Source organism: Poecilia mexicana, unplaced genomic scaffold (genome assembly GCF_051168715.1).
Source record: "Poecilia mexicana isolate PSO_F unplaced genomic scaffold, ASM5116871v1 scaffold_14, whole genome shotgun sequence".
NCBI lineage: Eukaryota > Metazoa > Chordata > Actinopteri > Cyprinodontiformes > Poeciliidae > Poecilia > Poecilia mexicana.
Window position 1 is genome coordinate 22,492,243 of NW_028263383.1, and position 22,337 is coordinate 22,514,579.

At 38.8% G+C, this 22,337-nt stretch overlaps 1 protein-coding gene across 1 annotated transcript in view; it reads right to left on the reverse strand.

The window, feature by feature from the left end:
• Positions 1–7,712, reverse strand: part of LOC106909850 (hexokinase-2-like) — a 51,988-nt gene extending 44,276 nt beyond the window's left edge. Inside the window, exon 1 of the mRNA XM_088012353.1 lies at positions 7,560–7,712. The gene's annotated coding sequence lies outside the window, so the exon portion shown is untranslated. The remainder of the gene's footprint in view (positions 1–7,559) is intronic.
• Positions 7,713–22,337: the final 14,625 nt, after the last annotated feature.

The following is a 22,337-nucleotide window of genomic DNA, read 5'->3' on the forward strand; positions in this document are numbered from 1 at the left end:
TTTGTTAACTTATAAAGTAAATGGGTAAAAGGTCCCGTTATCTTCAGGACCTTTTAAATTTCCGGTCTGTGTCCAGGACTTTACGATCAAATAATCAATTATTACTGACAGTTACTCGGACTCGACTTAAGAGAGAAAGGAGATCGAGCTTTTCTGTTGCTGCTCCTGTTTTATGGAATAACTTACCTTTCCAGATTAGATCTGCCCACAGCCTGGATCATTTTAAATCACTTCTTAAAACTCATTTTTACTCTTTGGCATTTAATTGCTGTATTGTTTTGTGCTCTGTTTTGTCATTTGTGTTGTCGTTCTTGTACAGCACTTTGGTGCAGTTTTATACCTGTTTTAAAGTGCTATATAAATAAATTTGACATTGACATAAATTTGACATTCTTCTCCTTTAGATTTCAACGACAGCTTGCATCCATTATTGTTGCGCTACTGCCATCTATTGGATCCTAATATCTATGCCTCAAATTCTCATAATGATCCCAGTATTATTTAAAAATATGAAAAATCTTCTTTTTCCCCTCAATGCTATTTAACTGATCAACAACATTCTCAAATTTCAATTCCCTATTAAGACCCAATTCCATTTTAATGGGTGCTTTCTTCTTTTATTTCCAATTTTGACTTCCAATGATTCACTTCCTGCTAAAGAGCCCCCTGGTGGTTGAAGAAAAATCTTCAACCACCAGTGCGGCACTGTGTCCAGCCGCACTGGGCTATAAGCAGCAAGGTTCAAAGCTTAGGAAAAAAGTAGCGGCTATAGTCTAGAAAACTACGGTATAAGAAAAAAAATCTAAATGCTCTCTGGCATTGTTCAGGGGGCTGGACCAAATGTGGAGGCGGGCCGGATCTGGCCCGCGGGCCGTAGTTTGGGGTCCGCTGGTCTAGTATTTAACCTGCTCCCTGTTTATTAATTTCCTGCTTGTTACTTCAGCTTGGTTCAAGTTACTTGGTTTAACTATGATCCTTCCCGATTTGTTAATAGTTTTGAATTTATTTTAATAAACTCCAATTATTCACCTGAACTTTGCATGACAGTCAACTAATTAAAAAGTAATTATTTTTCAACAAATTGAAAATACAAAATACAGGCAAAATTACAAAAAGTGACCACAATTCATCACACGTGATATCACTGTATTAGAAGCACAAAAAACATTTATTAATTTTATCTGGATGCAATAACTCAAAACCATCTCCTAGAAAGAATGTTAGTTTTGTGTAGACATGTTTCTACACAAAACATGTCACCACAAATTATATAGATGAACTTGTTCAGTAGGTTCTTGGCTGCTTTCCAAACACCAGCCAATAATTTATAAATTAGCACTGTGTCTAGTTAGCTCAGGCACCTAAACTGCATTTTGTTTTGATTTTTTTAGATATGCTCTATGAAAAAAAAATACTGAATAACTTGCAGTTGAGTTCAACAAAAAATCCAGGATTCCTAGACTGTGAATAATTGCAGGTCCACTGTCAACTGCGTCCTGGGTAAAATCCAACATCTGCTGCCTCACATACAATCACTTCCCAACAAAGTCCCTACTCCAACACAATGTTTTACAATTTAACTTATTAGAAAAAAATGAACTAAATACTCTTCTATTAACAGTTTTATATAGATAGTTTTCAGTCTTATCTTGATCTGAGAAGCTAAGAATGAAGCACAAAAAGCTCCTTGTTGTGTTTTCCGAAACAGAAAGCTGCCTTTTTATCAAACTGTGCTTTAAATGAACCCTTCCTCACTGTTTATTGAAGAATAATCTAGTTGAGGTCTGATCTGTATAACATTTTGAACTAAAGAAGTACAAAGTCATTGCAGGTTTTATTGAAAGTTGTTTAATTTAGTGAATAATTAGCTAAGGAGTCAATACCAACTTTAGCATCATAAAACATCTGTTGTGCACAGCAAAACCTAAAGTACTGATCCAATCATTCCCATTGATTGGACATGCAAAGAAAAGAACACTAATATAAAGGAGCAATTGAATATAACACTTCTTTTTTAACTATTGAATTCAGCTATGATTTCCCTTGTCTTAATCTCAGTTCATATCCAACATTTGGAAACAATGTTAAAGCTAAATTAACTAAATGTGGTGTGATTTAATTGCTTTAAAGTCACAGTAAAATATTTAAAGGGCAATAATCCATGCCCATGTGACAGTTCTTGGAACATGGGCATGGATACCAGTTAAACTCTAACAGGGATTGTGAAAATATCAACTCATGCCATTATTCTCTACTGAATCCTGATAGTAGAGAAGGTCATTTGGCATCTAGAATTACTATAAATTCTGAATTTAAGGTTGATGATCTGTGGGGTGCTGTGGTGGCACAGGGGCAAAGCACAACCCACATATGGAGATCTCAGTCCTCGACACGGATGTTACAGGTTTGAATCCCGGCCTAATGACCTTTGTGCATGTCTTCCCCTTTGTTACCCACTTTCCTGTCTAACCGCTCTCAAATAAAGGCTGATAGAGACAGTAAAACCTTTTCTTTTTGAAAAACAATCTGCACATCTGCAGATCAATTGGAGTTGGTTGGCAGAAAACTTTTACCTACACGGATCACTGGAACCATGACCTATTGACAAGGTTCCCAATGATTAAAAATAACCGTCTGTTATTTATTTATTTTTTTTCCGAAGAGTATAGCAAATTTGGAAAACAAGATTCTCATAACATAATATCTGAACTGTTGGTACATCCACCATAATTTAGTTGCAAGAAACTGTGTGTGAAGAGGTTTTGGGTTAAGGTCTAGATTAGAATTAGGTTTATTACAACCAAGAACAAAAGTTAAGAGGGTATAAAACAAGCAAAAAATGAAATAGAGAAAAAAATTGGAAATAAAAAGTATATATGAGAAAAAAAAATATTTAGGGATGCACAACAGTACACAGAGAAGGAAATAGTGCGCAGTTGCATAATTACTGTGTCAAATATTAGCTGCTTATGCTAATATTTGACTTCATCTGTCACTCCATTATCCTAAAAACTATCAAATGTTGGTTGTCGTATAAAATTTCAAGTTAAGAACTCTTGGTGTCCAAAAAAATAACAACTCAAGTAGTTTTTTAAAATTAGGAACAAATTGTAATTTCACTGAAATCTCTGGATGTTGCATTTAGTTGAAGACCAGGAGAGCTGAGCACTTGTCAAATAGCAAAAAACTTAAACAAGGATAAATTATGCAAACAGATGGCTTGAGAGTTTATATAAAATTTTTACAATAGGACAGAATTATTTTCAGCAACAAAAAGAAATCTATTAAAATCCAACAGAGACAAAGCGGACCATTTTTCATCTGAACCTCTGATCTTTTTTAAGTATTAAAGTTTAAACTACAGGAATTTATAGCATTTCTAAGGTCAGGTTTAGAAATAAAACCATAACTTTATTTTTACTTGAAGTACAAAATAAACAATGTTACAAAACATAGTTTTTGTTATTATATATTTGTTAACAGTAACATAGGTTACTGCTTCAACAATCTATCATTTGTCAACTGCTCCCCATGTTGTATTAAAACATCCCTATTTAACTGACTACAAAAGAGTCTGTGAACACAGCATTAGCATGTTGTGAAAGACCGGACAGTAAAAATAGCGAAGTAAAAACACAAAAGTCTGTAAAAAGTCAGAACCATTTCAGGTGTGATGAGTGTAATGAATGTAATTTAGACACTAATCAATCTATCAGTATCACAGACTTAACACAAAGGTTCGTTTGACTTAAACAATCTATCAAAATTGAAAATAGCTCCAGAGAATGGAGTTAAAAATCCCAAACTTTAACATCAAAGAAGAAGCTTAGGATGGAGTTTACTGTGAAAGTTTCTACATTTGACTCAGAAACAGAGGAAATGTGCAGCAAGTTATAGCAATTTAAAGTCTGTAATAAATATGTTCATTGTAATTAATACATATTTTAGGTTTATCAGAATGGGAATAGCTATGTTATGCTATTCAGGAAAGTCTGACAGAGTGACTACAAGTATAGAATCTTTATTCTCTTCCTTTATCAAAATATAGTTTTGTTGTTTTACTCTGGAGGAGCTACAGAGATCTGCAACTCAGTTGAGAGAATCTGTGAACAGAACCTGTTCACAGATTCTGTGTGTGTGTTCGTGTTTATGTGTGTGTATACATAAAGTTCATAGTATTAAGTTCAGAGTCAATACTCTGAACTCCAAAAAGCTTATCTTTGTGGAAAACAGTTGAAGGAAAGTTATAAGAATTCCAGTTTTATGTTTGTCATGTAAGAGACACTGTAGATATGTAGATGAAGACAGTTTATGCGAGTGAAATCAAAACAAGAATTTCTGGCTTACATGCAAGATACTGTATGTGGCAGACAGAAATCCCTAATGAACCTTATCCTGAATACATGATGATGCTAGTGTGGAGAATGATCCTTTCTCCATTTAGGTTCTTGAAGTATGAGTTTGAAGAAGAGTCAGTGAGTTGTATTCATGAATTCCATCTATTAAGACTCAAATCCATTTGTCCATTTGTCATGCTATCCTTACGGGCTCACATAGCAAAATGGCAAAAATAGTTTCTAATTCCTTTTGTTGGCCTCTATCAAAGCAACGCCCTAAAGAGGGTGTTGCCTAACGTACACACACAAGACATACACACACACACAAAGCATGTGCTTTGTGTGTGTGTGTATGTGTGTGTGTGTTTGCGTGTGCGCGCACGTGTTTATGTGTGTGTATGCAAATAGCTAGAAGAGAGAGAGAGAGGTATACACAAAATTATTTATTCCCAACAGTAGGGAAGCTGGTCAGAGTTGACAGGGAGACGGACGGAGCATAACAACAGGACAATCCTGGAAGTGAACTTGTGAGGAGCTGCAAAATATCTGAAGATCTTCATAGAAGCTCTTCATCCTGACTGAACTTGAGCTATTTTGCAAAGAGGAATGGACAAGATTTTCAAACTGTACATGTGCAATAAAGCTGATATTTAGAATACATTGCTTCACAATGAGGTGTAGAAATGCACACCACATTTCTGAAATTTCAGTTGTGAAATGAGTAAAAATCTTTTCACAACCTCACATCCACTTCACAATTATGGGCTCCGTTTTTGATCTGACATAACAGCCCAAAAAAGTACTTTGATTCTTGAGGTTGTAACCTGACAAATTATTTAGTGCAGAACATAAAATGTCTTCTGCTAATGCAAAATTATTCTGCTTGTGATTTTTCCAAAAGCATGTGCGAGTTGCAATTCCTTATTCAAGTGACCTCTGACCTGTTTCTTCTTCATCGCAGTTATAAACCTCCATGTTTTTGGAACCGATGAGAAAGTTACCTGTAAATCCATAACTGTTTTACTGTTTTTCTTGCTAATTTTCTTTTTGACTTTTCTGAGTTTTTGCCTGACTTTGAGGATTTTGTACTATTTATTTATATGAGACTCCTTAAGACTGAATAATTTGTTTTCTACCTTCTTGTAAATCTGAAGGGGGGAGGGGGTGTAGATATTCCAGAGGGATTTCTGAAAACATATCAGACTTTCTGAAATTCTGTTAAAAATATAATTTTTTGCTGTTCTGCTAGAATTTGACAGGTCAGCAAAATCTGATGTTTGACAGACTTTAACAAATTCTTCTGGGACATTCCTGAATAACGGCTGATGGTGCGTTCACTGATGAGTGAGGGGAGATGCATGCTCCACCCACCAACACCTGAACCGCCCACTTTTCATTCAGCCAAAGCACATCTTGTTCGACAGTCTTTCTGGTTCTACTTGATGAGTGGAACCATAGGTATACATAGATGCCTCATAGAGCGCTGATTCGTACATTACGTCGCCGCCATCTTCTATGTGGCAGCAGAGCAATCGGAGCTCCTTAAGTCCTGTGCTGTGTGGACTTCTTTCAACCGTTTTACTTAACAAACTGGATTCATTGGCATTACCTTTCACAGGTAAGGATGAAAAATCAGAATTACTTGACTTTGCAGCCAGAAATTCGCTTCTAAACAACCGAAAAATATTTCCTATGTAGCTAAATTGGCCCGAAATAACCGCTGATTGTTAGCGTAGCAGCTAATGCTTTCATACTGTTTTCTAATGAGAGAGAGCTGATGAGAAACCGCAGTTACAGGAGAAATTCATTAAAGACCAGGGGATTTTGTGAGGAAAGATCAGTCAGGATCAGAGCTGGAGCTGCTGTTCTTCAGTCTCTGTTTCACAGCTTAGCTTTCCCATGTCAGTATTTAGCTATAAAGATGCTACGAGTCAGAGCCCAACATGCTGAAAATGTCTTTTTCTGAATGTGAAGGAAACGCATATGTATTTTCTATTTCACTTTTGGATAATTTCTCTTTTAACCTTGGGTTTCGCCTGTGAGCAGGACGTCTCAGAAGTCATTGGAGTTCTCCCACTGTGACCAGCAGACTAAAGTCCTGCCTGTGGCCAGTGTTCCCAGTATAATAAATAAATGTTTTATTCGTTCACTTTTTGTGTATTTTTAAATATCTCAATCTGAAGTATTGGTGTATTAATACAGCTTATGTAATGAAATAAAAATAATTTACTCTGTTAGAATTATTTTCACTCTTTGCTGTCAATAGCAGAGTTGATGTATACTGTAATAAATATTTTTTTATCTGGAAAAAAGTAAGAAAAATATGCAGTTTAATGTTTGACAATGACTGATTTATAAATCAAAAGTAATTTCTCAATAATGTATAAAAAATAAATACAAGAAAATTACTTGTTCCTTGTCTTGAAATGTTAAATGTACATTAAATTATGGAATTATGTAAATATATTTTTAATAAAACACTGTAAAAGTGTGTCTGTTCATCAATGTCAATATAAAAATTATCAGAATAATTTCTATTAAACAAAAACATTGTGCTCTTTATTCAGAAATGCCCCAAACAATTAAATAATGACATCAAAAGTTAGAAACACTGTCTTTAGTCATTTCTTTGATTACCAAATATATTGGTGTGTGAGAAAATGTGTCAATGACAGAAAGGTATTAACTTAAAATACTTTGTAGAACGGCACTTTGTGAAGTTCGGTCAATTTACTTGGCTTACTGGCACATAATCCACATTCAATATGGCGGACGCTGTTACGTATTGCATCAACGGGCTGACCCGCTCCATGAGGCGTCTATGTATTAATGTCTATGATTAGAACTATTTCTAGCTCCAATTATTAACCCGGAAAAACACCATCAATCTCACGTGAAAAGTAAAGCTCCAGCTCAAGCTTTTTACATAAATGTCACCCGGATCAAGACATACTAAACCAGTGGGGTGAACAACTGACATAAGATAGTCCAAAACATTCACCAACATTCAGAAAACGCAGTTTTAAATGTGTTTCAGATTTCTTATCATCATTAAGGACACATTTAACTATTTCTGTTGTAGTTAACACTTTAAAACAACCCCTTTTTAAAATGATTGAAATAATAAAAAAAACTAAGCCCATCATCCACCTACACCGCTCAGTCTGATGTGCCAAACGATTTTTCTAAAGGAAAGAGACCAGCGAAGAAAGAGAAACTCACCTTTGCGTTTTATGCTGCGCCGCTCCAACTCTGACGATCTGACTTCCTCGGTGAATGAAAGGCTGAGGTAAGAGCCAAGTGCAGGACAGTGTTACACCCACCTCATCACCACTATTAGCAGCTCATGTCGCAACTGGATTGAAGAGTCGCGCAATGAGGCGCAGCAGGGCAGGGAGCCGATGGAGACGCCGCGCCCAGGATTCAAACGGCTGATTTATTCTAGAATACAGATCTAAAGACTTGAAAGCTGAAAGAAAAATAACCACTGGGATCTGGTTATTGTGGGGATGAAATTGAGTATGTACCAACTTCCGCAGTTTATTTGCAGAACTTTGTACACTTGCGTGTAAAAACGCGTCAAGATTCAAGGAATTTAGGGAAATAAATTATCTTCAGTTATTGCGCCACTTCTGGTGAGTCAGAGTAATACTTCATGCAGGATGTGTCATCATAAATCCCCCGTAATTTTTTTTTCCAAAAAAGCAATGATCCCCTCCCAATCTGCTTGGTGTCAAGTTATTTTCCACGATCAGTGATGATTTGGAGAGGCATGTCATCTGCTACTGTTGGTCTATGTATTTTATGAAGTCCAAAGTCAAAGCAATTTTAGAGTTAATGGTTTCTCTATTGACAAGGTTTATGAAGGTTTATTGACAAGGTTTACTTTTCCAGTAGGACTTGGTAGCTGCCCACACTGCCTGAGGAACCAGAATCTGCTTTAACAAGCCTGGTGTTACTGCACCAGCAGACCTTCACTGAAATGACAGCAAAAATAAATAAATAATAATAATAATAATTGGGAACGAATGTTCAGAGTAAATTTTAAGACAACGTTTGCTGAACGTCAGGTCCAAACATTCGACGTTTGACTTTCAGACTACGTTCAGGGATGTCATGCAAATATTTGCTTGCTACCTGGGGCCTTACATAAACCCCATAGAAAACTTATGAAGTATCAATAGGAAGATGAGATGTGAACCATGCAGATGAGCTGAAGCAAGCTGACGCAAATCGGGCTTCTTGAGCAACTTCAACCGCATTATTAGTGATTTTAAATTAGTCCATCTACTTGTAAAGAAAGTGCTGAATTCACCACACACACACACACACACACACACACACACACACACACACACATATATATATATATATATATATATATATATATATATATATATATATATATATAAAAATTCCCTCTGACCCTCCGTGGGTGGTCTCTTTCATCCTCTGAGCTCGGGTCCTCTACCAGAGGCCTGGGAGCTTGAGGGTTCTGCGCAGTATCTTGGCTGTGCCTATAACTGCACATTTCTGGACTGAGATGTCTGATGTTGTTCCTGGGATCTGTTTGAGCCACTGCTCCAGTTTGGGGGTGACTGCCCCGAGGGCCCCGATGACCACAGGCACCACTGTGGTCTTCACCTTCCAGGCCTTCTCCAGTTCCTCTCTGAGGCCCTGGTATTTCTCCAGTTTCTCATGCTCCTTTTTCCTGATGTTGTGGTCACTTGGTATTGCTACATCCACCACAACGGCTTTCCTCTGTTCTTTATCCACCACCACAATGTCCGGTTGGTTCGCCATTACCATCTTGTCTGTCTGGATCTGGAAGTCCCACAGGATCTTAGCTCGGTCATTCTCCACCACCTTTGGGGGTGTCCCCCACTTTGACCTCGGGGCTTCCAGTCCATATTCTGCACAGATGTTCCTGTACACTATGCCCGCCACTTGGTTATGTCGTTCCATGTACGCTTTCCCTGCCAGCATCTTGCACCCTGCTGTTATGTGCTGGACTGTCTCAGAGGCCTCCTTGCACAACCTACACCTTGGGTCTTGTCTGGTGTGGTAGATCTGAGCTTCTATTGCCCTGGTGTTTAGGGCCTGTTCCTGGGCGGCCAGGATGAGGGCCTCCGTGCTGTCCTTGAGTCCAGCTTTCTCCAGCCATTGGTAGGATTTCCTGATATCAGCCACTTCAGTTATTTGTCGGTGGTACATTCCATGTAGGGGCTTGTCCTCCCATGATGGTTCCTCCAGCACCTTGTCCTCTGTTCCCCATTGCCTGAGACATTCGCTGAGCACATCGTCCGTTGAGGCTTTGTCCTTGATGTATTTATGGATCTTGGATGTTTCATCCTGGACAGTGGCTCCAGGATGATGATTGAGATATATATATATATTAATTCTCCCTTAGAGATTTTGAAATTCTCAAAGTTTTCTGAAGGTGTTTTCTTTAATCTTTGCCTGCTTTCCTGACCATTGTAGAGTATTTCATAAGTCTTGCCTGTGAATCACTCTGGCATCAAAAGGCTTAAAGGCTTATTAACTCAGAGATATTTAAGTCAGAGCAGAACGCCAAAGTATCTTTCAAATATTTCCTCACCTCACCAGAATGAAGATACAGTTAGTTCCTAACTCTGGCCTGGTTGGCGCAACAGATTGTTGTGACACAAGTCTTACAAAACAGCATTTTAACTTTATGAAGTGTCTTAGCAGAAAGACAAACCTCAGGGGAATGAAAAACACAAACATAAAAAGGAGGAGCACAAATTCAAAAGGCGAGCTGCAGAAGCTTGAAGAGCTGCATCCAAGGACTAAAAATACAAATCATTCACACCAGATTCAGTTTGCCTTGTGCTAGTCACAATATTCTCTTTAAGAAGTTAGAAAAAAAGAACAAACTATTCTTATTTGCATTAGGGATGTACAAAACATCCCTAATGCAAAAACGTTTTTGCAGTACATTCCCCGGAGAAAGGGTGAAATTAAACTGCTGACCTTCACTTTAAAATTTAGCACCTAAAAGTGGAGGTAAATGTGATTTCCTTCCACATCCTGTTTTTAATAAGCTGGATGGGTTAAGGTCATTTTCAGAAGAGGATCGTGTCTGTAATCTTCACAGCTTGTTTGAGGTCTCCTCACCTTTTCAGACCCTGGGATATTTTGCAGAATAAAATTGATTTTTACCCTGAACAGCAGCCCTATGTTTGAATTATGTTCATTAAACGCAGAAGTCTTTTTTTTTTTTTTAGATTTTTTTGGCTCTAGTGCCAGAGAAGGGAGTAGACATGCAGCAAAAGTCACGAAGGCTGGGAATTGAACCTGTGACAGCTCCATTGAGAAGTAAGGGTTGTGGGTTGTGCTTAACACCTGTGCCACCACAGCACACCCAGAAGTCTTATTCTCAAGACTAATTTCACGTTGCTCAAAGTTAAAAACTTAAAATTTGTTTTAAAAAAAAAAAACACAGGCCAGCTTCTTTAAATGAAAAATCACCTATTGATGGGGTGCTGTGGTGGCGCAGGAGCAAGGCACAACCCATGCATTGAGGCCTTAGTCCTCATGCTGGTGGTCACAGGCTTGATTCCCAGCCTGGTGACATTTGCTGCATGTCTTCCCCCTCTTTCCTGTCAAACTACTTTCAAATAAAGGCCACTAGAGCCAATAAAACCTAAACAAAAATCACCTACTGACCATGTTGTTTTAATTCCTCAAATTTGAGCATGTTTCTTTAAAATCAGTCACAGCAACCTGAATAAGATGCAGAGACAGTGGACCTCTGCTTTTTGACTTTGAATATTTGTGGATCTTTCTGACAAATTTAACTCAAAATTATTCTGTGAAACTTTTCCTACAATTATATGCTACTAGCTGGCATTTGCAAACTGACTGACTTCTACAGAAGAGAAGTCAGTCATATGCAATAATACTGTGTATATTATTGCATATTAAGGTATTCTTGTTGTTTTAACTATTGAAAAAGGACATTTTAGAGAGGATCTGAAGTATTTATAGGCTAGCATAATTAGCAGCTATGTTCCCTAAACCTTGCAAATACTAATACTGTACTGAAAATACTACCATTTTCAACTGATGTGACAATTTATACAAGTTTAATTTAGTTAATTGTATCTAATTAACTGAATTAATTAGATACAATTATCTAATTAATTCAGGTTATGGAAACTAATGGGTCCATAACCACACAAGACCCAGGTGTGGTTATGGACTGAGAACTGAACTCAAACACATTTAGTATCTTACTAAATTAGCCCTCTACATCTCAAAACAATCCGAGCACCCGGGACTTCCTGTTGAAACAGGACACAGAAAAATGGCTGCATGGTTTTTTTTCAGTAGGTCAATTTCCATGCAGTTTGAATAACAAGCCCTGATTTTTGGCAATGACTGTTAAAAACATCCAGTTTCTATTACTATGTGGCAATGTTACAGCAATAAACAATGTTAACAATCTTACTGTGTCTAAAGATAGCACTGACCAACAGGTTTACATTCAGTTGAGTCTAGCCTGCTCAGGCCACAGGCAAACTGACACTTCTGGTTCATTTTCAGTGTGCTATGTCAGTTCTGTAAATTGATTAGAAATACACAGGAGGGAAATCAAAGGTTTAAATTAAGGTTCCAATCCTGGGGCGTACTGTGGAAGATCTGGAGATGGTGATGCAAAGAAGGACTTTACAAAATGTAGCGGCCTCTCGGATTGAACAGCCAGACGCAGGGAGTTTCAAACGGGTGCAATTTAATCTCAACCTTTCTTTCCATTGACACCGTGAAAACTGTAGCATAAAACAAAAGAATACAGAACGGTTGGACATACTCAGCTCTTGTATAAAATCAAAATATCAATATTCAGTTATACATAAAAAATACGTTATGTCCTTTAGCTCATTAATATACAATTTCGTTTATAAACCACGACATTCTACTGTTTCTTAAATAAACCTATAACATTTCTTATTACAAATCACAATTACATATATTTATACCTCATTCTGCTTTCCGAGGGCGCTATTTTAAAGATTTTCTCCGGGTTTCTTTATAATCTAATGTTGTTTCGTCTCGCAGGGTGTTGCTAGGTAACCACGGAATAAACAAATAAGAAATCTACCGTTCTTTAAATGAAAGCATAAATTAACCACTAGGAGTCACTGTCGGACCAATGAACAAGGAGAATTTTCCAATTAAGCAGTTATTTACACTCCCACCAAATCCTGTTACAATGAATGAACAAAGTAATACATAAAGAGTAAATGAATTGAACAGGATTTTTGACTCTACTAAATAATGTAAATTAAATATGGTTGCATAAAATTACCATGAAATAAATAAACTGTACTAAAGTTGTTCATCCTTTCTCATCAATTTTCCAAAGAAGAACTAAATTCTGAATTGGCCTCTCAATAATTGAAAGTTTAGAAGAAGAATTTGACTTTCGTTCACCGACTTGAACTTTGGCTCGACGGACCAATCCATCACTGCCTTGAACAGTGTCAACCACTCGTTCTAGTTGCCACTGATTTCTCGGAAGGTTATCGTCTTTGATAATGACAATGTCCTCCTTCTTGAGATTGCGTTGAGCTGAGTGCCATTTCTGTCTCATGGAAATGTTCATCAAATATTCCTTTTTCCAGCGACTCCAGAATTGTTCAATGAGATACTGCACTCTCCTCCACCTCTTTGTGGCATATAGGTCCTCTTTGATAAACACTCCAGTGGGAGGGAGAGCAACATTAGATTTCATCATAATGAGATGGTTTGGTGTTATGGGCTCCAATGCTTGAGGATCATTGATTCCATCCACTGTTAATGGGCGGCTATTGACAATAGCCATGGCTTCATATAACAATGTCCTGAGGGATGCGTCATCAAGTCGGCCTGAACACTGTGCGAAGGTAGCATTCAATACATTTCTGATGGTTCTGATTTGCCTTTCCCATACACCACCTGCATGACTGGCAGAGGGGGAATTGAAAACAAATTCTCACTGTTTGTCCACCAAGAAAACTTCCAGTAACTTGGTGTCACATTGTTTCAGTGCTTGTGTGAACTCGTTCCTGGCACCAACAAAATTAGTGCCTTGATCACAGTGCAGTTGTTGTACAGCTCCTCTAATGCTAATAAAGCATCTCAGTGCATTTATGAATGAGTCAGATGACAAATCTTCGAGCATTTCAATATGGACAGCTCTAGAGTAGAGACGTGAAAATTAGGCCATATCTTTTGTACTCTTTGCGGGCTTTCTTTACAATGAAAGGGCCAAAACAGTCCATGCCATTATATGTGAAGGGTGCAGAGGATTCAACACGTTCTTTAGGAAGGTCGGCCATTCTCTGCTTTTCCATTGGTCGCCTAAGTTTTCTGCAAAACACACAATCTCGTATCAGCTTGGCTACCAACTTGCTCCCACCAATGATCCAGAATCCATTGATCCTGAGCTCCATTTGTGTCTGGCCTCGACCTTGATGGTATGTCTTAGCATGGTACTGTGACACAATCAGCTTAGTAATATGACTGTTGTTGGGTAGTATTACTGGGTGTTTGACTTTAAAACAGAGAGATGACTGCTTCAATCTCCCACCCACGCGGAGAAGCCCTTCAGACCAGATGGGATCAAGAGTAAAAAGGGTGCTGGTGTTTGGAATGTTCTTTTCACCTTCTAGTATCATTACCTCAATTGGGAAGTTTTGTTGTTGAACAATCTTAATCACAGTTTCAGCTGCTCTTTGTACTTCTTCAACAGTTACATGTTTGCTGTGTTGTTGCTTTGAGCCTAGTCTCTTGCTTCTTGCAATCACCTTGAGAAGTGTTATCCAAGAGGAAAACCGATTCAGGCCTTCGAGGATGTCATTACTGCTTTTGACTTCACTTACAAGCACCTGAATTGTCTTCACTTCAGGATCACCGACAAGCAATTCTGTTGGAGTGCTGAGTGTTAAGTGTAACTCATGCTCCCAAAGAAACCTTGGTCCTTGCAACCAGTTTGTTGAATGAATATCTGAAGCACATAGACCTCTGGATGCATAATCGGCTGGATTTTCTGAGGTTTCAACATAATGCCACTGATTAGGATCACTGTTATCTCTAATCAGTTGAACACGGTTGGCAACAAATATGTGGAACCTGCGAGCATCATTATTGATGTACCCTAGTACAACTTGTGAGTCAGTCCAGAAAAATTCTTGTTCTATCTTCATATCAAGTTCACATCTTAGCATAACACTGACTTTTGTAGAAACCACTCCTGCTGCAAGTTCTAATCTTGGGATACTTGTGATCTTTGAAGGAGCAACTCTTGCCTTTGATATTACAAGACTGCAGTGGACTTCACCCTTGTCATTTATGTACCTCAGGTAAGAACATGCACCATATCCTACACAACTGGCGTCTGAAAAATGGTGCAGCTCTACTCGGACAACATTGTGGAAGTCAGCGGGATGATAACATCTCGGAATTGAGATCTCTTTCAGTCTCTGCAGATCATTTATCCATTTCTCCCACCGTGGCTTTATATCTTCTGGGAGAGGATCGTCCCACCCTATCCCTCTGTGACAAAGCTCTTGAAGAATAAGTTTTCCACTAAGGGTGAATGGAGCAATGAATCCGAGAGGATCATAAAGTGAAGCAATGATTGACAAGCAGCTGCGATGGGTAGAAGGTTGATCCTTTAAGCCGATGTTAAAAATGAAGGTGTCATTTTTTTATCAACCATTGAATGCCAAGTGCACGCTCCGATGAGGCTGGATCCAAACCATGGGGCTCGATGGCTGTTGCTACTTCTGAGGGACTCAAGCAGGCGAGAGCAGCTTCCTTGTTTGAGTTGAATTTGTGAAGCCGTAAGCCTCCTGTGACAGCTGACTCTACTGTCACACAGACCTGAATGGTAATCATTTTGTTTGTTTATCCTTTACATTAATTTAGATATTAATTAGTGAATAGTTTAGATTTTTATTAAAAATTATTTTCATTAGTCTGACCTTTTAGTTAACTATTTGCAGTGCACACATTTAGTTAACTTTATTTGCCAGTTCTTTATATTCTTGTTAAAAGCAACAAATTAATTTATTTGTTTTGAGTTACCAGTTTCCTTTGGAGCTGCTGCTGGAGGGTCACAGAAGAGCTCCAGCTAATTGATGTCCTTATATGGCTGGCAAACCTCCTCAGCGGGCCGTTCCATTTGTTTGCCAGGGGATGGGGAAATTTGGTTTTCTTTAATTTAATTTGACCATTTCTTTAATGTTTCTTCTATTTGGTAGTTTCAGTCTAATGTTTGTTTAATTTAAAGATTTGGTATTGTATTTGTTTAAGTTTTTGTATGTTTAAATTACCCCTTGTGTGTCAGCAGTGGTCTGATCAGCCACTATTTAAGTTCCCCTCATGTCTTGTTTGTTAGGTCAGTTTTGTGCTTGAGTTCTTTGTGTTAACACCTGAGTTGTAGTTTGTTATGTTGACCTCAGTTTTGGGCCCAATTCTTCATTGTTTGATTATTTTTGAACTTTTTTGTAATAAATTAAGATTATTTTTTGAATTCCATTCAGCGTCTCTCTGGGTGGTTAATGTGAGAACCCTCACACCTCCCTTTTTGCACAACTCTTGTGACTCAATGATCAGTTTTTTGGCTTCCTCTACTGATGGGACACTAACTAACCATCATCCACATAAAAGTTTTCCTCAATAAATGTGGCTGCTTGAGGATAGTTAGTCTTGTGCTAGATGCTTTAGCCCAAAATTGGCACATCCTGGAGAGGAAGCAGCTCCAAAGAGATGAACTGCCATCCTGTACTCCTGTGGTTCTTTCTCCAAAGCTCCTCCTTTCCACCAGAGGAATTTAAGATAATTTCTGGATTCAGGAGTGACAGAAAATTGGTAAAACATTCTATGTCACAGATTATTGCTATGGTTTCTTTCCTTGAAGCGACATAGCACTCCTAACAAAGGATTGATTAAATCAGGCCCAGTAAGCAGTGTGTCAGTAAGCGAAACACCATGGAATTTGGCTGAACAGTCAAAAACGACTCTCAGCTTATCTGGCTTCCTGGGATGGTAGATGCCATGATGTGGAAGGTACCACTCTGTTTCTCCCTCAGATGTTGAAGGGGCAGGCTCTGCATCACCCTTATTTATGGTTTCTTCCATGAATGTTTTGTATTGCTCGTAGTATTGTTTGTTGGCCTTTAATTTCCTCTTCAGACACTGCAGGCGAACTTGGGCTGGTCTTTTGTTGTTTAGTAGGGTAGGTAGACTGCTGCCTTTGAAAGGGAGAGGCATTTCGTAATGCCCATCATCTTTCTGTGTGATGTTGTTGCTGAGAAACTGTATAAAATTAACATAATCTTGAGACACATATTTATCTTCATAGCTTCTCTCCATGAAATCTGATTCTAAGACCTTTAAAATGTCAGTCGTCGATGGGATTGCTAGCTCCTTTACTGTGAGCCGATGCACAAAGCTTTGACTTCCTTGTCTGTCTAGGTGGGGGTTTGATGAGCCTATTAGGGTGCATTCACACTGCAGCCTGGATACAGGTCACATTACGTCAAAAAAATCGGAATTGAGTCACAATTCCGATTTTTTTGACGTAATGTGACCTGTATCCGATCTTTTCATGGCAGTGTGAACAGCACAGGTCGGATTCTTTTTCGAATCTGACCCATATCCGATACGTATCCGATTCAAATGCGACCTAACATCCAGGTTGCATTCATCCGAACTGAACGTCACTGATTCTCAACAAATCTCACTATTATGCGTCCTGATACGCGCAAGTGGGAAGAAAAACAACAACCATGACGGATTATATGAAGATTAAGTTGTTAATATGCTGCTCCGGCCGGACAACAACTTGAAATATGTAAGCTAAGCTCCACCGTTAGCCTCCATGTTTACTTCCGCAAACACTGAGCACTTCTTCTTTTTATGGCAGTTGGCAGAACACTTAGAACGCTGACGCTATTGCGCCCTCTACTGCGCATGCGGGACACTTTCAGGTCGTTTGCCCGTTTACACTGCAGAACGCATACAGGTCGCATTTACTGGCAGTGTGAACGCCCCGGCAAAAAAATCAGAATTGCCAAAAAATCGGAATTGAGTCACTTCAGGCTGCAGTGTGAACGCACCCATATACTCCATCCTAGTTCTGATCTTTGTGCAAAGGGTTGGTTTTTGTCACCTGTTATGACTTCTAGTGGAGCTAGGGCAGCTGGACAGTCGTATCCAATGAGAAGCCCTACATCACAGTCTTGAATGGGTGGTAACTTATCTGCCAAGTTTCTGAGATGAGGCCACATCAATGCAGTTTCTTTTGTTGGGATATAAGACTTGTCTATTGGGATGAAGTCTCTGCTGTAAGCTTGGTGTAGTTGGATATAACTCTGAGTTAAGTCCTCGAACTTGTAGACCAAGAACACTCTTGCTGGAAATAATTGTGTCGACAGCAGTCATAGTTCTGAGTTTCAACTTTGTTGGATGGAAATCCACAGTCTGTCAATGACATCTAACACAAATGTTGAGTCACTCTGTGTGTCCAGCATTGCATATGTTAGTATTTCTTTGTGCGGCTCTTGTAATGAAGACACAAGTACTGGTACAATACTGGTGGTGGCAGAAGCATGCTGTGTTGATGTATGGGACACGACTCTGTTTCTTGACTAGCATGTTCTGTGGAAGTGGAGCTATTTATTGTCTCCACAGGTCTTACCTTCCTCTGTTCATGTAAGCAGGTTGGATGATGACGTCTGCATATATTGCATGTGTGTCGTCTCTTACAATTCTTTGTCACATGACCTTTTCTCAGGCACCCAAAGCAGAGCCGATTTTCATGTATGAATGTCCTTTTGTCTTCAACACCTTTTGATGCGAAAGTAGGACACCCGGTGATGTTATGGGTTTCACTTTTACATACATAGCAAGGTGATATTGGTTCACAGCTATTTGTATCTTGTGTCTCATGACTGGAACCTTTTTGTGCATTTGTTTTGAACGTTTTGGCTCTTTTTGGGTTTCTGTCAGCTGGAAACTTGACATTTCCTCCCAACAGGGGTGAGGTGATGGGATTGCAACTCTGTGAAGCATTTAAAATTTGGATAATCACCTGATCCATCAAGTTTCTCTACAACTATTCGACTCCATTTGCAAACAATCCATTCAGGCAGTTTTGTGAGCAATTTATGGTTCTCTTCACAGTCATTGAAGATAGCTAATCCCTTGACATGTGGAATTGCTTCTTTGCAGCCTTGGAGGAAGTCAGAAAACTCACGTAGTGCAAGTGAGTCATTTGCGTTGATCTTTGGCCATCTTGCAAGTGTGGCGTTCAATGGTTTGGACTATACAATGTGGTTTGTTGCCAACAACGCCACCTGGGGTTTTCACCCAGGAATTAATGAAAGGACACAGGTCCGGTTTTGCAAAAAGCGAGAGACAGGCTTCAAGACAATAATTTATTATGACAGAGTAAAAATACCTGTATCTGAACAAAAAGAAAATTCACAAAATAAATCCAACTAGGCTTACCGGTGGATACGGCCAGGTCCTGGATGGTAGGCTCCAAAGCAAATAAATCAAAACAAACACCCGTGAAGTCACTCACTCCTTGTAATTCCGTCCTATTGGTATTGATCACTACACAGTCACACCAAAAAGGGACGCCGCATCCAGGCCCGAGCGCACCACTGGTGGTCTAGAAAATAAAAATAAGAAAAGACAATTTGTTAAAAATACAGGCAATAAAAGAAATAAGAATGTCTAAATAAAACCATAAAAATCCCTGTGCTCGATGGCACAGCAAAATGAGCAACCCAGTCCAATCCAATCCGAAATGAATGCGATCAGCCGCTCCTTATTTCGATTTCGGAAGGTCTCTCTCTCGCAACCGCTAAATAAGCAGTGACTTGGTGCAGGCAAAGCAGCAGCGTTATGTGTGGCAATCAGTCGAGATTCCTAGATAAAACAGTTTAAAATAAAGGAATAAAAAAACAAGATTTGTCACTCATTCCACCTACCGATTAGGCCAAGCTCTCCACACTTGCACCCAAATGGGAACGCTCAAATGTTGGCACTTTTTACAGGAACCACTTCACCCACAATCAACGTGGAGGTAAAGACGCCCGTCCGTTTCTGCTGATAAAAGGCTCTACATGACTACGATGTATAAGCAGCTGTAAATACGCAGGTAGCCAACCTCACCTGTACTCGGCGCACAGACAGCTCAACCGGAAGCGCGGTGCGCGATGTGTCAACAGCAAACAACGTCAGACTGGAGCTCACCTCTGCTTTTATACTGAGCGCCCTCTGGCGCCATTGGCCCACTTGCAATCACCCTGCCAGCAGGTGCAGTCTCCACCTCTTCCTGCCACACAAGGTTGTCGCGAAAGGCTTTCTGTATAATAAACGCATTTCCATATCTGTCTTGTAAGACTTTCCATGCTTCAATGTATGCACTTTTTGAGTCTCGATAAAAGAAACCTTCAACAGCTTTGCGTGCTTCTCCAGCAAGATAATTTCTGAGATAAAACATCTTCTCACTTGCTGGGATGGGCTTTCTGTCAATAAGAGTCATAAATTACATCTTCCAATCAGTAAACCTCAAAGGATCTCCACTAAATACTGTGGGCTCAGGGACTGGCAAGCGACTCATACTTAATGAGCTGGCGAATGCTTCAGCTAGATTGGATGCTTCTGGATTTATTGTCACCTCAGGATATGATTGGTAAGGTTGGAATGATGCAGCATCTGGATTTAAGCAGGGTTTAGCTCTAGAGAAGACAGAGTTAGTTCTGTAATTAATATCTTCAATTTCTTCAACATTGTTTTCACAGTGCTCAAATTCCTCATATGCTCTCACACAAGCCGCTGCTACAGCTATTTCCTTTTCTTCTTTTAACCGTTTCAGTTTTGCTCTTTCTTTTTCCAGTTGTTGCATTTCCACTTCCCTTTGCTTCATTTCTGACAGCATTTTTGACTCTTTTAAGTTTCCATTCATTTTCTAATTTTTGGAGTCGTGCTTGCTGTGCTTGAATTTCCTTTGTAGCCTTTGATTGCTCCACCTTAGCAGCAAGCTCTGCTTGTGCATCTGCCTTGCTGTTATTAGAACTAGATGAACTGGAATGTCTGCTTGAACTCTCTGATGACTTTGATGAGTTTATGGTTTCAGTTTGAGTGTGACCAAAGATGGATCCATATTCATCTTTGTTTAATGTTTCTCTTACTCTTTCTTTCTCAAGATGACTATGATAATCTTTATCAATAGTGTCTATATGATTGATTATGAGGTCACAGATTTCTTTTGTGAGTATAACACAGGCTTCCATCTTTTTGACAATCTCTGCTGTGGTGTTACTGTTACGTAGAATGGGTTCGTACTGCAGTCTTACAGCATCATACTTTGCTTGAATGCTTTCCTGTAAATCATTGAGTTCTTCTAATGTACAGAGGGCCTTTAGTTTTTTCCTAGTTTCTCTTGCTACCCACTTCCAAGAATCATAAACTTTGTTGAACGCTTTCTCACGTTTTTTGTTCTCTTGGATGAGCATCTCTTGGCCTTTTTCTGTTAGTTTTCTTTCTCTGGAACTAGACAGCATGTCAACAGGATTTTCTGTTTTCTCTGTTGGAAGTGACATTTTACTTGGTTTTTCTAACTGCTTTGGGTTCACAGAAAACCTTTTAACTATCCCTTGACACTACGCCAATTCAGTTATGCTGTGAGCTTGTCCTTGTGATTGTCCGTTTTAACTTTATGCTTTATCTTGCCTGTGTGAGATCATTGGTGCGAGAGGAGACAGCTTCGTTTCAGATGGGATGGTGTCAGCTTCACCGCAGAAAGATCTGGTCTCTTGCCATGAGTTTTCAAGCCTCTCGGATTGAACAGCCAGACGCAGGGAGTTTCAAACGGGTGCAATTTAATCTCAACCTTTCTTTCCATTGACAACGTGAAAACTGTAGCATAAAACAAAAGAATACAGAACGGTTGGACATACTCAGCTCTTGTATAAAATCAAAATATCAATATTCAGTTATACATAAAAAATACGTTATGTCCTTTAACTCATTAATATACAGTTTCGTTTATAAACCACGACATTCTACTGTTTCTTAAATAAACCTATAACATTTCTTATTACAAATCACAATTACATATATTTATACCTCATTCTGCTTTCCGAGGGCGCTATTTTAAAGATTTTCTCCGGGTTTCTTTATAATCTAATGTTGTTTCGTCTCGCAGGGTGTTGCTAGGTAACCACTGAATAAACAAAGAAGAAATCTACCGTTCTTTAAATGAAAGCATAAATTAACCACTAGGAGTCACTGTTGGACCAATGAACAAGGAGAATTGTCCAATTAAGCAGTTATTTACACAAAAGATCAATAAAGTTATGGGCAACTTCTTCATGAGACTGTCTTAGAAAACCAGAGTGTCTTTAGTCAGAGGCTCCTTTAAAGTGGCTCTAATGCATACCACTGCAGGATAGCTCTGTTGAATATCCTACTGATTTAATGACGAAAAGGAATCGGCTGGATTTTCAGATGAACTTTAGTGGATTAAGAATGAACGAAACATACAAACATGACAGAGAGTCGGAACTCAGCTAAGATACAAACTAACTGCGGCGGCTTTAGAAAAAGAATTATCATCACCATGGAAACAGGTTCCCGAGCAACATGGGATAAGGAGTCCGCTGTCTACAATAACTCTTTGAAGAATTTTGAATTAATGAGTGACAACATTTAATTTACCTTTGGTATAAACAAAATATTTTTTAATTGAATTATACTAATATACTATTTTTATCCATATAGTTCCAATGCAAAAACATGCAACACCATTCTGATTACACACGATTTCACATTTGCACAAACCTGTCTATAATGTCAAAAGAGTGGAATGATGAAAATTCCCCTTCAGGTTAATGCAGCAGATCCAGATGCCATAGCACTTCTCCAAAAAAAGACAGGGTCAGAGGTCTCTACCAGACTCAATGAAGCATTCAG